The sequence below is a fragment of the Aphis gossypii genome, unplaced genomic scaffold (assembly GCF_020184175.1).
Source record: "Aphis gossypii isolate Hap1 unplaced genomic scaffold, ASM2018417v2 Contig01096, whole genome shotgun sequence".
Classification (NCBI taxonomy): domain Eukaryota; kingdom Metazoa; phylum Arthropoda; class Insecta; order Hemiptera; family Aphididae; genus Aphis; species Aphis gossypii.
In genome coordinates this window covers 7,752-24,165 of record NW_026083456.1, presented here as the reverse complement: position 1 = coordinate 24,165, position 16,414 = coordinate 7,752, and the positions used below count along the sequence as shown (strand labels likewise).

Here is a 16,414-nt window from a genome sequence, read left to right as displayed (position 1 = left end):
CTTATTTGTCAACCTAAGGCATTTTTTTAAGATTAAAAGTAAAAAAAATATATTTATTTACAACATATTTATATTTATTTGTCAGCTTAAGATTAAAAATTAAAAAATTAATATTTATTTACAACATATTTTTCAGCTTAGGTTGAAAATTAAAAAAATTAATATTTATTTACAACATATTTATATTTATTTGTCAGCTTAAGATTAAAAATTTAAAAAATCAATATTTATTTGCAAGTATGTATACACAATTTAAATTTTTTTTCCCAAATACTTATTTCCGGTCAATTGTAAATACCTTATTATGTCTTTACTTTGTTCAAACTCTTTATACAGATTAATTGTTGAAACAATACGATTATAATCTTTACTGGCCATGGTTTTTGTAATATTATTTTCGATTGAGTTCATTATTGCCACGGTTTGTGTTTGGGTCTCCTTTAAAACAGAAATTACTGCATGTGTAGGAGGATGTGTGCTGTAAAATTGTCCATTATAAGTTCTGTGGAAACTTTTTGCTCCATTGGTGGTTCTTAAAAATAAAATAAAAAATTACTTTAAACATGCAGACCAAATAAAAGCAAATAAATATAATTACAAATAACTATAGAATACATTATTATTATTATTATTATATATTATATTACATTATTGTATAGTAAGTTACTAAGTTATAGTATACTAAGTACCTTGGATTTAATGACGGTACTTGTGCCCAAAAAATAGGTGGAAATAGCGAATCATCTTCAATATATGTGGTTAATACGTAGTCTGAAAATAAACTCCCAACTTCTAGGTCTGGACATATTGCCATAAGTTGTATAAATGCATCATCAACATCAGTGGGAAGTAGAAAAGGCAAACCAAAAAATAATTTAAGCCATTGACCTAATTTGTCATTGTTGTCTTTATATGCACTTCTCAACTTTGATTCTTCATTTATCTGTCATACAGATAATATAAAATATACATGCTATTAATTAGAGTGAAAAATCTAAAATTATCGTATTTCTTACCTTTCTCCACCAAGCTTGGGCTATATGAAAACGGCAAGTTTCGATAATGACATTGGAAAAAATGTCTTTGACTGCTTCGTGAGCACCAATTTCGAAGTCGAGATGGAGCTTTTAACGATTAGAGCTGGACATATTCGCAAAAGATACTTCCACATTTTAATGTAAATTTGTTTTGTTTTTCTTGGTAAAAAAAAATAAACAATAGGTACGTAAAAACCATTCACGTATGTGTGTAATGTATATAATTGTAAGAAAAATTTTGATGCAAAATCGTATGTACCGTCTCCAAAAAATTCGGTTTGTTTCGACATAAAATTCAAATTTTGGCTAGTTGTTATACAAACGAAGTCATTTGTTTCAGGAACAAAAGCAAATTGATCATTTTTAAACAAACATAAATCATTATTTTGCATATATTTTAATTGAGATATAGCTTTATTTAAAGAAGTAGGATAAATTGGATATTGTTTTCTTTTTTTTTCATAAATCGCCTTTTGCACTGACGTAATATCATTGTTCATAATATTTGGTAAGTCACTGTTTAGTGACTCTGTCCTAATAACTTTTAACGGTCTTGTTGATGTAATTTCTTCAGCTTTTCGTTTACAATTTTCCCTCAAAATCTGTCTTTCAATTTTTTGGTTGTTATTACTTGCATGATTTATATGTTCACCATTTGACGAATGAAAAGTTTTGTCTATTTTCGTTAATAAATTGGTACTATAACTGTTATTGGAACATTTCCATTTCATTAATCCATCTTTACGTGTTCTTACATATGAATATTTATCGTTGTTTAATAATATAAGATCTTTTCCGCGTTCAGACGTTATAATTTTAAAGTTTTTCATTATACACCACTATTATACAATTTTACACTATATTACGTTGTTACCGCACTGTCCACCAAACAACTGAATTTGACAGTATTAATAATTATTTACAATTGAATATCTGCAGATATGTACAGTGTACATCTCGTTATCGTATTTATTATCTTTATTACTAAATAAGTATAAAACTAAATAAATATCCGGGATTTATCTGATATAAATTTGATTTATATAGATCTGGGAAATCTTAAAAAATGTAAAAATGACTTAAAAAACTAAAAAAATGCACTATAAAAAAGCATTTAAATTATATTTATTATAGCTTAAAAATTGGAAAAATATTTTATATTTTATTTTTATAGTATTGTTACTTGTTTAGTTCTGGACGTACTAATTGGTCACTAATTCAGTTAAACTTATCGAAGCCTAGCTGTTTGTATCGTAGATAACTTGTACCTAAATATGTATGGTATATAGGTATATAACGGCGATAATTTGAGCGGAAAAGCCTAGCTATGCAGATAAAATTTTTTATCGATGATAGCTTATCGTACTATATAATTCATTATTAACCGTTGACAGTTTGCGAATGTCTCTTGTTAATCGCAAGCATTTTCGTACATTTTATAAACAAATTGTGAAAAATGCCCAAAAAATCAGTTTTTTATAAATGGCAACGTCGCTAAAAAAATCGTTCACAATCGTTTGACTTTAAGGTACAAAATAGGTATTGTTTCTTTGATCTGCCGACATTGTTCTCAATCGTGTTGCTAAAAAGGTAAAACGTTCTCAACCGTACAACGCCGCTTTTTTGGTGGTGGTAATAAGGTTGCATCCGAGTTCCGTCCCATGTATAAAAATTGAATTTAAAGGTATACTAATTCCGTCCCAGGTTTTCTTAATGGATAATATACTTATTCTGTCTTGTAACATGTCTTTAAGAAATAAAGATGATATTTCCACTAAATAATCGAATTTAACAATATCCTATTATATAGAAATAAAGATAATATGTAATAAGATATTAGTTAACGAAACTAAATAAACTTTTCATTCGTTATTTGTGCGTTTACGTGTCATTTAATATACCTATTAAACATGGATACTATGTACAGTGAAAAAGGTAAAATGTTAATAATTAAGAATGAATTTAAATTTTGTTTTCATAAAGAATTGAATAATAATATTGAACGCTGGAAGTGTATTCAAAAACAATGTAAAGCATATATAAAAATTGGTAATATAGCTAAATTAATAATAATTAAGTTTTTATAATAATAAGACATATAGATACTTAAAATAATTTTTTAAATTAGGAAAAAATAAAGAAATTGTCTTTGAAAATTTAAACCACAGCCATGATAGAACTGAAGAAACTAATTTAAATCGTCAAAAGCTTAATAATAAATTAAAAAGAAAAGCTGTTAATGATATATGTGAAAAACCAGCGAAACTTATTCATAAAGAACTTTCTAATCATGATGTTAATACAATTACCTCTAAGGATATAGACTTAATTAAAAAAAATATCCATCGTGCGAGGTCTTCCATTTTATCAATATTGCCCACATCCATTGAAGACGTTCATGAATTATTGAAAAAAACGACGATATATACAAATAATGACGAAATTTTTTTAATCATAAATGATCCAATTACACATATTATTATGTTTACTTGTTATACAAACTTATCTCATTTAAGTAAAATTCGTACTATTTATGTTGATGGAACCTTTAAATGTTGCCCAAAACAATTCACACAATTTTTTACGATTTATGGATTAAAAGATTCAAATAGTTATATTCCATTAGTATTTTTTTTTACTGCCAGACAAAACTAAAAACACACATGAAAATGCTTTTAAATTTTTAAGAACAGAATGTGATAATCTCCAGTTAAAATTTACACCGCAAACTATTTATGTGGATTTTGAAAAGGCTATACATAATGCCGTATATGCAGTTTGGCCAGAAATAGACTTAAGAGGATGTCGATTTCACTTAGGTCAATCATGGTGGCGTAAAATTCAAGACCACTTCATTGTCCACTTTTTATAGGAATAAAAATTCTGAGATTGGTAGATTTTTAAAATATATATTTGGATTGCCATTTTTAACACCAGATGAAGTAGGTGATTTTTTTGCGTCTGAAACGATGAGAATCAAACCAGTTGATAGAAAAGTAGACTTATTTCTAGATTACTTGGTCGATAATTATATTTCACCTGAATCTACTTTTCCACCTCGTATATGGGCTGAATTTTCTCATAGTACTTTCCGTACCACAAATAATTGTGAATCATTTCATTCTAAATTCAATGGAATGTTTTATCATGTCCACCCAAATATTTATCAATTTATAGAAGCTTTAAATATATTCAACAAGACTCCTACATAAAATTAAGAAGCACTATGAAACGAAGGAACCCTATATTAGCTAAAGAAGATTTTATTAAAGAAAAAATGTATAAATATAGTTCTGGTCAAATATCACGATTGGAATTTGTAAAAGAATTAATATCCTTTAAATTCAATCCAATTTCAAAATTTTAAAAATGTATTATATTTTTATTTTTAACTATTTATAAATAGTATATTTATTTTTATATTACAATATGCCTGTTTGACTTTAACTTTGACTATTTAATATTTATTGAATTTTTAATTGAATTTTATTATTTATATTATTACGATTAATTATAATTAAATTATGAAGATGTACTAATATTATGAATACCTATAGTTTTTTGTATACATTTTATAACAACAGTACTGTACATATTATTTATAATTATTTTAATTCTATTTTTTTTAACCGGGACGGAATTGGTATAAAAAAAGGTTCTTAGGACGGAACTCGGATGCAGCCGGTAATAATATCAATGACTTGGGAAATAGGTATCAGAAAAATATTTTGAATGGTTTATTATAAGCAGATAAATTATTAACGATTGTTGATTAATCATGCAACTTAATTCAGACTTACCTGTTCTTTTCTCTTCTTTAAAAAAAAAAAATATAGCGGGTATTAAATATTTCAATATTCCAGCGCACACTGTAGTACTGTACACAACTAAAGGCTTGTGAGTTGTGACTTGTGTGACAAATAACAACGAAAATAATACGAGTATGTAAACGAAATTACATATTATTAATATAATTTTTAAAGTCGATGTGAACGACGCACACATAATAGTCAATAAAATAACAATAACATCAATGAAAATATCCCCACATAAAATTACATTAGGCTTTTTTCTATAAATAACTCAAACATCAATAAAATAAAGTTTGTCATGTGAAATAAAAAAAAAAAACCTGAAAATGATAAAAAGAGTGAGCAATGTGTGACGGTTCGTGGGTGCTGGATATATGGATATTAATCACGATTAAATATAGTATATTAACTATTATTTATAGACTATAGATGTAATATTTGTTGACAATATCAATATCGAATTATCTTATTCTTATATAAATATATTAACCAAATAATAACACATCGTTATACAAAATATTCATGTTTCCTAAACCAGAAAACAGCTATGCTATATAAAACACATTATACTATGTTAAATGTTTGAATTATTACTAATAATTAGTTACCAGCTTTAAATACCTACTGCCTAGTGGCTAGTTATATTATATTCATAATATAATACAATTTTATAGGGATACCTAAATTTACATTTATACTTATAAAAAAACTATGATGTAAATTTAATGTGGCCCACAGGCCACATTTTTCAAAAAAGAGGTCGGGCAATAGCTCGACCTTAACATGGACTTCGGCGCCACTGATATATGTATTTATGATACATGTTTTTATTCAGCTTATATGCTTTGCAGTTATTTTATGCTTTACCTATAAGTTTTATATATTTCTTTCGTGTATTAAAAAAAAAATGTTATTGCTTATTTCTTTATTAAGTTTACTAGTAAAAAAAGTATATTACCTTATTAAAAAATGAATGCTTTGGTTCATTACTAATCTGATGGACTTCACTGTGCATGAATAAACATAATAAAAATTCCAGATAGAATTTTCACTTAATTATTGATTCTTTTACTATTTAATTTGTGTTTTTTTCAGGTTCAAACATTCTGGATCCTTCAATTCATCTTCTGACAAGTAGAGTTGATTTGATCAAATTAATTTAATCAAATAAACTATAGTTTTGGCACTACATTAGGGCTTGAATTGGTATGTGTAAATATAATATATAAAATATAGGTACTTTTTAAAACTATATTTACTTTGTACCACACAGAATAACGATATAATAATTCGATTAGTTTGATGAAAAATAATTTATTATCATCAAAGTTTATATACATTGTTAGAAACAAAGGGCCGAAATAAAAAAAGGAAAGTATAAAAATAAGTACGCTACAGCACCAAACATTCAAGTCTATAAATTGCCTATGAATACGAATCTTAACATTTAAACAAAAGGTTAATTCATTTATTAATTAAAAAATTAGTTTTAACATGGTTTGCTTAGGAAAATGATAATATGTAACACGGATGACTTGCAGCGTTCGGCAGTTTGAAGAACTACACCACTGTAACAAAATCTGACCGAAAATATTCTTTCCTACGCATAACCTGTTCTTTATAATCGTGGCATGACGAAATAATTTACTGATAAACTGATAAATGATATAGATAATGACAGGTAAATATTATGATTTTAAATAAATACCATCACTAAAAATATAATAATTATATACTAAGATTCTTGAGAAAGTATTTAAATGTTTCTACATATTTCATCGCAATTTTCTAGTGAAAACTATATACTATTGCTGTATAACATAGTATTCATCTCAAACAATTTTGCAGCAACAACCATTGGAATCAAAATATAATCGAAATAAGAGATGATATTACCTCATTCTTAATATGTTGATATGAGTATTTTTTGACTTGAAAGTCCTTATAATAATTCAAAACTATGTGTAAGTATACTGTACAAATTTTTATTTTGCTAATAAAAAAAATATTCATCTCACACATTTGAAACATTTAGCATTAAAATAAGATATTAATGGACACTAATATAATATTACAATTTAAATGATATGTTAATATGAGATTTTTAAAATTTGAAAAATCAAAATTTAAACCACAATCATGTATTAATACTATACAATTTATGTTTAGGTATCACCATACAACACAGTGTTCATATCAAACATTAGAAGCAATGACCAATGGAAATAGAATAGAATGGATTAGAAAAGATATAACCTCAAACTTGATATACTGATATAAGTCATTTAAAAAATGAAAATGCTTTTAAATTATAATTTTTCATTTTTATGTTTAAGTATATTGTTTAGATATTGATTTTGATAATTAAAAATTGTGTATTCACCTTACACGTTTGAAACGTATTTCCTATGAATAATATACAAATGAACTGTAGATTGAATATTTCATTATAAATGATACGTTTAAATGAGATTTTTAAAATAAAAAAAATTTACATTTATTTAAAATTTTGTGTAACTATACTGTTGACATTTTTATTTTTCTAATAAAAAAATAATTATTCATTTCATACATTTGAAACCTTTTCAATTGGTATAAGATATTATTGTACATTAAATATAATATTAAATTATAAATGATTTGTTAAAATGAGTTGCATATAAATGGCCGATTATTGGCCTACATTGTTCTCGGTCAGTACCGAGTGGTCCTTCGGCCCATAGTGTTGGGCGCATACATTTTTTGGTCCTTCGAGCCAGATTTGCCATAAAGGTGAATCAATTTCTAAATTCATTGCAATGGCGGCACAGGTCATTGAGAACTCAGGCTGATTTTTGGTAGATAGAGAGACGAAGGCTCCATCGTGAAACAGTTTACAGAACATGAAGACTTGGTCCCCTAGATCATGATTATAACGTAAGAAACTATATATTTGTTGACATATGTCATGATATTTAACCACGGCAACTCTAGATAGGAAAGTGCATAGTGAAATTCGGCCACTTTCAGCAGCTTTCTGAGCCCAATTGAGCGCTCCTAACCCTATACCTCCAAGACTTAAGAGACACATAGCCTTTAATGCCCCCCTGATGTCGCCTACACCTTCCACTGGGGCGTACTTGAAAGCTCCCACTAATGTTGCTAAAAGAATATTAGAAGAGGGAGAGAACCTTTTAAAAGAAGATTCCCACTTATCATAGACTTTCGTATTCGGGGGCGGAAATAATGCTAACTCATGAGACAATGAGAAGACTGAATTAAATCGATCTTTGGACATACAAATAATATGTTTTTCCACAGATGCGTGTTCTTTTACCACTACTCGGCATAATGTCCCTGCCAGAAATCCACATATGTGAATGAGGGCCCCTCTGAATTCAGGATGATTTAGGTTATCGTGCATGTATTGGTATGTCTGTTGTACAAATTCTTCACCTACCATTATCAATTTTCCCATAAATTCATATTGAGACTCTGTGACTCTATCCTGGCCATTCTCTGCTTCTTTCTGAGACAAGAAAAAGGGAGTGATAGGTTTCTCATTTCTTAGCGGAGTATCTGGAGCAGCTGGCATCATTGTAGACCCTACCATGTCATCTGGTATCAGATAATGTCCAATAACTTTCATAAAGAACCACATGCATAAAATGGAGTTAACGAGAGACTCATCTGAGGCAACCGCTGTATAATAAAAGTTAAGGAAGTACTTGGCGTGAGAGACCACTACATCGTAAGTGGGGCGTTGGTACCTGGGGACTGAGCTCAGAAATCTCTGTGAAAACATACGATCAGACGACTCGATTTCGGGTGTATTGGACATACTTATGTCTATGTTTTGATTTTCTGGGGACGATAACGCCTGAGAAGTCATAGTAGAGTACCTTTTCCATGAAACAGAATTTGGGGGTTGGTGAGACCCATTTTGCGAGTTTTCTCCCATATTGAGTGAGTTAGTATCCAGTATTATTCAGTAATACTTTGCTACAGGCTTATATGTTCCTGTGCTGAGAGAGGATTAATAACAATAAACTAATGTTTATAATGAAATGTGATGACTTATGGTTTTTGTGATCAAAATGTAACGTAAGTTTTTTAATCTATTATTTCTCAGTTTTAGTTTGAAATATTTGAAATAAAAAGTTAATATTTTTTATGCTAACGCAAATTGATTGTTGCATATTTACAGACATATTAAAAACTCATAATAAGCTTCTTCATTTTTATTTTTATGTTATCAAGTTGTTGCATTTCTATCCTTCATATATTTAAGGGCATGATTCTCGTACTTCCTAACCAAGTTACGTTGATTTTGAATACTGTAATCGTCAGATTCAATAGTTTTCAGTAGCACCACTCTATTATTATTATTAATTTGGTGCACAAATATGTTTATATGAGCAGTAGTTATTAATTTTTTTTCATTTTTTGGTACTTAGCATTTTTGCACCATATGCATTATTTACTCAATGTTTTGCACATAAATACTCATAATATACTCATATACAACAGTATTTTTTTACACAAAGGAACTATTATGACAAGGGTATGATGTATATCAGTCCCAAAATTGAAAATAAACATAAGTATAAACATATAATTTATTTTAAATCATTCAAAACAATTCTGTATTCAAATAAAATTATTTCTAATTAAATTCACCTCATTAATTCGGTTTTAGGATTGATGGAAGTTTTCCAACAGTAAAATATCAATAAGAATACCATTCTGAACAATTAAAAAAAAAATCAGGTCAATAAGTGCAATATTAAAGAAATTAGGATTTCATAGATTTTTGAAAAACGTCCATGCTGTTTGCGTATAGCTGCGAATACGTTATTTCTTAATTTTGCGGACCATATGTAGTAGAAAACCTATATTCCTCAACCAAACTCTATGAATTTATATATTTCTGATAGATAATTACACGCCGCATCGTTTTATATACAAATCATAGCTTAGATTCTGGTTTACATATTTATGCACGTTTAAGGGCTAATATTAAAAAAAAAAAGCTCAATACTCATATCTATTTATTATATTTATTTTGGAACTTATCAATATCTTTTTGCCATCGTTGTATGGCCAAAACAAGAATTTCTTTAGATATATTTTTTTTTTCGTTTCTGGTGACATTAAATCCTGGAATATAATAAAGTAACACAGTTTTAGTTTAATTTTGTTTTTTAATATAATTTAATTTAATTTAGTATGTGAGTAGATTTAATTTGATATTTTTCTTAATACGTTTGCTTCAAACTGTTTAATATTTTGTTTTTGGGTGCGTGTTAGTTTTTTCAAATTATATTTTAATGGAATCAATTTATTTCCAATTACCTGTTCCTTGAATGGTTTTACATCTTTTATTGGATATTTATGTAGCTTTGTGGTTTTTGAGAAAGGGAATTTAACAGTAACATATTTATCATCGCAACACTCTACAACAGCTGCATAGTACAGGTAGCCAATAGCTGTCACATTCACTGGTGTCCCAATTTTAAAAGGAATTTTACTTCCTTCAACCACAGATTTCTATAAAACATAATGTTTAAGTATTAATATTGATTTTTACATACATTTTATACCTGACTGATAAATATCTATTTTCATTATACTTACAACGCAACCTTGATAGTCATATACACTTTCATCATTATTACTTAACTTTTTACATTTAATCATACGATTTGTGTTGGTAATACAACTAAGCTTACGTTCTACACTAGTGGACGGTAATCCTTTAAAATTTATCTCCATATATGACCATTTCACATCTGATGGATTTTTAGGATATCCATACATTTCCATCACTAATTTCATTTCTGTTATAGTGGTTTTTTTTGGCTGTAATTTGACGCCAAGCAAATACCAATAATTTATTTTAATTTTATAATTAGGGTACACATTTTTCGATTCTAATGCGCGATCTCGGATATTCATCTTTGATTCGACGATTAGGGTCTGAAAAAAATAATATGGTTAACTTTAGCTGTACAGTAAGGGGATCAACCTAACTTTACTTACCGAAGTTAATATGTGAATTCGTCTTATCCAGGTTACTATTAGATTTTCTGCCGCATCATCAACATTGCTGTTACCACAAAGTACCTCCAAAATATCTCTTACGCACCCGGCTATATTACCACGTGGTTTTCTCAGTGAAAGTAAAAAATTTTCATAATCTTCTAATGTTATACCATTTATGCTTGTACGTTTGTGTTGCGATGAGTATTCTAATAAAATTATAGATACTAGCCTTCTGAAATGTAAAGACATACTTTAATATTAATATACTTAAAAAAAACGAACGAGTTCATGTGACTAGTGACTATGACGTGACTAGTGCGAGCCGTAACCAACTTAATGGTAATTGTACATAAGGTAACTGAACCATGGTTATCATACTCCAAGAATGTCAAACACCATAAATATCCAATTAAAGACGTTCGAACATTCACTCCTCAGGTAAATGACAATAAAATTTGTCCGTTAAAATATTCACTCAAAAAATTGACTCCCTTCCAAAAATCGAATATTAGGAAATTTGAGAAAAATGTATTGTTAGAAATATCAAATAATAAATTAAAATAAATCATATGAACAATTTATAAATTAGTATATATTGTTATTTCCTTATTATGTGTATTATCTATAAGTAATATATTATATTATATATAATATATATGTATTATGTATTATCTATATACAATGTTCACTATTTCCAAGGTTTAATGACACGGAAACCCCACAAAAAAAAAATCAAAAAAAATATAACAAACCGATATGACTGTTGTTTGCGTTTTGTTTTTTATTTTTTTGAAAACCTATTTTAGGTATTTATCGTCATAAAAAATATTTTTTCGTATTAATTAAAAAAATATGAAATAACTATAGAACTATGAAAAAAGTTCAGTCATACCAAGTTAGTTACACAATTATATTATGCTGATTGCATTATTATGAAAGAGCCAATTTATGTTATTACAGAATTAATGAAAAATGGAAGTTTATTTGAATTTTTACAAGGTATCTAAGTTTTGATTGTTGTATTTTTGATATAACACCTAAAAACATTTAAACATTTGTGTATGTTTATAGTTTTAGTTTGAAAGATTTGAAATAAAAAGTTAATATTTTTTAGCTTATGCAAATTGATTGTTGCATATTTACACACATACAAAAATTAAAAAACAGTTTTAATTTTTTTTAAATTTTTTATAATTATTTTATTCAATAATTCAAATTATATTTAAAGAACAGTTAGAGCTTTTTGTGATGGATTAAGTTTGAAATATTTGATATGAAATGTGAGTATTTTTTTTTTTATTATTTTAAATTGATTGGCAGGTGCGGGTGCAATTGTTCATGGTGCAGGCGAACCTGTCGGCCGCATCTCCGGCAGTAGTGATTGCCACAGTACATTTGTGGCTGCCCGGTCTGACCCCCAGCAGTGCATCGATAGTAGGTGTCTGCCAAGCGACTGCTTAGCACTAGTCCAAACCTCAGTTTTGAATTTCGCTGAACAGTCAACATGAGTGCAGGTGATCGTGGCCGGTGGAGGGAAGAAGTATATCAGCGTGTCGCCATTTAATTGCGGTTGCTTCCTCACGACCGTTGTGCCCGCGACGTTCTGGGGAGACGGGCCGGCGACTCTGCCCGGTCCGGTTTGGCAGGTTAACGGCTGGCTGCACGTCCTTCTTTGTGGTGCTGTGGCTGTGATGTGTGGTCCCGTGTTCGTGGTGGTCGGCGCTGGCTCGGCATCGTTCCTGGTGGACGTCCCGGGGATTTGGCTCGACTCGGTATGTTCTGCTGTTGCCGTCTGACGACTGACGAATCACCCTCCTGCTCATGACTGCATGCTTACGTCAGCGGCCAAGACTCACATAGCGGGTGTGTGTATTTGTTAGTGATTTAAAGTATTGCGCCGTATGTTTTTCGTGTATTGCACCACGTTTTAGCAGGCAGAGTATGGACCCGACTTGGGGCCGAGGGACTCCGCTTCTTAGGTGTGCCACCACCAAACGAATTTTTAACGTAGATTGCGCTACGGGTAGTTTGAGTAGATACCTACTACTATGGTTAGAGTGTGTTTCACCACTTGTCGAACACAACCTAGACCTCACCTTCTACGTTCGGGTAATTTATTCAATTTCCGGAGGCTGGCTCAGCACGAAGGCGTGGTACGGATACCAAAGCCTATCGAGGAAAAGGTCGGGTTCGACGCGCAATACAATAAACACAAATATACAAATACACAAATACACAAACCCGTAAAAATTCACAAATCGAGTTATACTAGTTACCGGTTGATCGATCAAAGCATATGTTATGCGGGATCTGCTGTTTCAGGCCGCAGAACAGAATCGTGTAAAGTTCGGGGTTTGCACTCACCGAAAAATGACTCAACGCTAGTTAAGCTGATAAGAACAGATTTTTATTTGTAGAATATTTTATGGTGACTAACAAGTATAAGGGGGTATTACAGTTGAGGGGGGATACATAATTGTGTAGGGATATATAGGTAAATTTTAATTATAATATAGTAATATAATAATAAAGTATATATAAACCAGTTGCTTATGCTTGCAGAACCCTCTGAGGAATATCGGTGAGGTGCTGGATGTATATGTCCCTTGAAAACCCGATCACCTCACTGACGCAAAGCTTTCTCATCATTTCTTCGCTCGTCTGTTTGTATCTTTCTAACCGTTCGTCTGCAGAGGCTTTGAAGGCATTGATCCGATTGTCGAAAGGTATGGACACGTCTATGATGTATATCTTCTTGCCCTTTTTGATGACTAGATCAGGGCGGAGTCCGCCACTGCCGCACACCTGGTACTCAAATAAAATCTCGCACCTACTTTACGCTGCCTTTTTTAACCTTGTGGCCACCGAGTTGTGGCGTGCCAGGTAGAGGCTGGTATACCGCATGCAGTGGTCGACGACGTGGGTGAGGCTTTCTGTAATGTAGCCACATCGTCGACACCGGCGGTCTCCAGCAGACCTCCAAGAAGCGGAGCCATTCAATGGTACAAGGTTTAGTCTAGCTCGGTGTATAAATCTCCAATCAGCAAATCTGATATAGTCACTATTGCGCAGAAAATGTGTAGAAGCCAGATGTGCTGCTGCGCATTCCACTGCTCTGCCTTGATCTGGTTTTGCAATGAGGTCCGAGCTTCTGCCCAGGCGGAGGTCGTTTCGCAACGAACGCATCACCGCCCGCCTGTGTTTGAGGGTCAGGGTGGTATCTCGATGGGTAATTTTTACTGAGCCGTTCTCTAGATCCCACAGAACCTTCATGCGTTTTGAGGCCATCCTTGCTCGGGACCACACTCCTCTATCACCGGTTCCCCTGGTTGAGCCGAACTGGCCCCCCTCTTCTCCCGTAAGTTATTGTTCGACCTCTTCGGTCGACGGAGGTTTACCAATTCGGTTCTGCGTGGTTGTGAACACATGGCTTCTGGCATCCGTGGCCACTCGTATATCGGGAGTAGATAGTAATTTGAAAGCGCTATCAACGGCCGCTATATCCGAGTCTTCCGCTAACAGCCTAATCCCACAGCACCCCCTATCGGTACTGCCATACAAGTAATCGTCTGCGGCTTCTTGCGGGACATATAGTGTTGTTTTAACTTCAGGTCTTATAATTTTGTCGATATTTTCCCATGTAGTCTTCTGAAAGGTTCCCAATCTCATTAAATGAACCGTTGATGGGAAAAAGAAGGTCTTTTATGCGCCAAGACTTTGTCATGGTGCCAACTTGCTGCGCATAATGGCAAGCCCGATGTCCGATATCTGTTTAAGGGGCGCCATGTTAGGAACGATGTTGAAGCCCACTTGTGCACCTAGGAATGATGCAGCCTCACCTCCCTGTAGCGGTTCAATGTAATGCTCCCTTATTTTGACTGTTGACTGATGGACTCCAACCGGTGTTTTTCCCGACATGTGTAACTAGGCACATTTGCCGGGGTTAATTTTGAGCCCGAGTCTCTTTAGCTCGGCGTCCGTGGTGTTGATTTTAGCCTGTAAGTCTTCCGGGTTGTCCTCAAGCAGGCATAGATCATCGGCAAAGGCGAGCACACTGTGCTCCTCAGAGCCGTCTTGGAGGGTCCTGACCACCGGGTCGATCGCTAAAATAAACAACAGGCCGCTGAGAGGGCACCCCTGTCTTATCCCAGACCTGACGGGTATACTATTTGTCGTGACACTGGACGTTGTCACCTTGGATGAAGTACCGGTGTACATATCCTCGACAATCTGCAGTAGGCCATCTCCCACACCGCTGCTCAAAATGGCCGTGATCAATGCGTCATGCGGGACCTCACCAAACGCGTTTGAAACATCCAGCCATACGACACAATAGTCTCCTTTTAGAGTGCGCGCGATCTCGAGGCGTTGCTGGAGTGTGTAGACATGCTCGAAGGCGCCGTTTGCCGGAAGGAAGCCTTTCTGGCAATGACTTATGACTTCCTTGAATACCAACCATTGTGTCACTCTGCTGGCAAGACAGCCCGTGTATAATTTGTACAGAGTGCGGCAGAGGGCAATCGGTCTCCAGTTTGATATTACATCTTGGTCGCCTTTCTTGTGGATCAATATTGTTGTGGTAGTTTTCCAAGATTCCGGTATCCTGTGGTGTTTTAGACATGTGTTTAAGAGCACGGCAAGGAGGCTACAAGAGGGGTCGAGTCTTTTCCAGTGTACATAAGTCAGCCCATCATCCCCCGGCGACGTGTTTTCAAACTTGCGCAGCCGTTTGCAAACTTCCTGTGCCTCTAACGGGAGGAGATGCACTGGCTTGAGGTCGTGTTGTGGGTAGATGGTTGGGTCGCAAGACGAGGGGCCCCATGACTCCTTAAAATGCTGCTCCGCTCTTTCCACTGGTATGTCCCACTTCAGGCTCTCGCCAGCCAAAATCAATCTAACTGCTTGTCGTCTGTTACGTCTATATATTTTTTGTATTTTCTGCGCGTCCTCAGGGTCGAATGGTGCGCGTTTAGTTAACTGGGTGGCCTCTCTTGATGGTAGCTTCACAATCTTAGCTGCCTCGATCGTGATGTCATCGAGGAGCGAGCAGAAAGAAGCCCAGGTGTTGTCATTCACTGGTGCTCTGGAAATCACGCGGGCGTCGAAAAGGAAGGCATGGATTGGAGTCGTATCATCCGGAGAAAGAATGGTGTCCAGGTCCTCGTTGCCAGGTCTCGATATGTCAGCTTCGTCTTCGACCAGATCAACCTCGATGTCAGCGTGGTCGTCGTCCTCAATGGTGGAACCGTCCGACACTAGAGAGATGTCATCGTCATCGTCGGTGTTAGTTGTGACGAGGGGCTCCTCATGATCTGGGATTGGGGCGGCTGTATTATCCACCATGTGGTCTAATTCTGGGTTACCAGGGTCGTTGTTCTCAGATGTGAAAGTATCTTCCACGCCGGCTGGAAGAAGTCCCGAGGAGGCGGTCGTTGAGGGAGTTGCTGACGATCCTGTGGTGTTGGTATCCGATGTAATATATGACAGGCTATTCATGGTGGTGTCTACAGAGGTCATACTATGTTCGGGGCTCGAGTACAT

At 33.2% G+C, this 16,414-nt stretch overlaps 1 pseudogene; it reads right to left on the bottom strand.

Annotated features, from left to right (window-relative positions):
• Positions 1-217: 217 nt before the first annotated feature.
• On the bottom strand, positions 218-1,804 carry LOC126555782 (uncharacterized; annotated as a pseudogene).
• Positions 1,805-16,414: the final 14,610 nt, after the last annotated feature.